We start from the raw sequence: 965 nt of genomic DNA on the forward strand, positions 1-965 counted from the left end.
ACGTTTTTAATTGCTTGTGTGATATGTTCGTCATTTTCAGTGTCGAAAAGATGAAGACGATGAAGACGATGAAGACGATGAAGACATCCCTATGGAAAACATCAGATTTGTTGAGCCCGGAATTAAGAAACCAAACATGATTAATCTGCAGCACCATGACAAATACGCCTACGCACCCGAGAGTAAACTCTGAAAGAACAGTGCAATCTAACTGAACTGCAGTGTCTGCAAACAGAATCTCGTTATAAAATGAGATAGGGTTAGGCCACCCACGGGTTTAACAGGTTAAACTGGTTATCTGTGCAAGGTACCGAAAGTAACTTCCTCGTAAAGTTAAAAGAAGCTCAGTGTACCCTACATAAAATACAGAAGATATAAATCGTATAATTTTGATTAATTGTGGGATATTTCAACAAGCTATGTCACCACTCTGCGCAAGAATAAGTAAGTAAGCCCTTGATAAGGCATCATCACCAACGACAAATGAGGTGACCATTATCATAAAACAACGAATGAGATGACGATATTCAAAAAGTATGCAATATTTTAAAGATGATCAAAAAGCAACAAGGATGTTTGAAACTGAAGGGCCAATTGAAACTGCAAAACAAACCAAAAACATTACAAGCTTAAAATTATGTAGCATCCGTGACCTAGCTTCTTTGGTGCTTTTAAGAGGCCCTGCACCTAAGAAACGACCGATGATTTCCGGCTAAAAAATAAAATCGGCCGATTTTTATCTCTCAAGTAGAGGTTACCGAATACTATTTAAAAATGAATTTCTTTTGTTTCAGTTTCGCTTTAAACCAAAAATATCGAGCCGCAAAGTTTTTCCGTCTGAAAGCAGCAAAATCAGGCCGAAAATAAGCCCCCGCAAAAAACTGTTTAGAAATTACTACCGCAACGCAAAATAATGAGAAAACTACACAGTGTTGAAGAAAAAGGCCTTTTAATGCAATATCATT

The 965-nt window shown here is 37.2% G+C and overlaps 1 pseudogene across 1 annotated transcript in view; it reads left to right on the forward strand.

The window, feature by feature from the left end:
* The window catches only part of LOC145462656 (glutamate receptor 2-like), a 12,101-nt pseudogene extending 11,987 nt beyond the window's left edge, over positions 1 to 114 (forward strand). The window contains exon 13 of the transcript XR_014041229.1: positions 1 to 114. This exon is cut by the window's left edge and continues 849 nt beyond it. The product of XR_014041229.1 is annotated as a glutamate receptor 2-like (transcript).
* Positions 115 to 965: the final 851 nt, after the last annotated feature.

This window comes from Orbicella franksi, chromosome 12, assembly GCF_964199315.1.
Source record: "Orbicella franksi chromosome 12, jaOrbFran1.1, whole genome shotgun sequence".
NCBI lineage: Eukaryota > Metazoa > Cnidaria > Anthozoa > Scleractinia > Merulinidae > Orbicella > Orbicella franksi.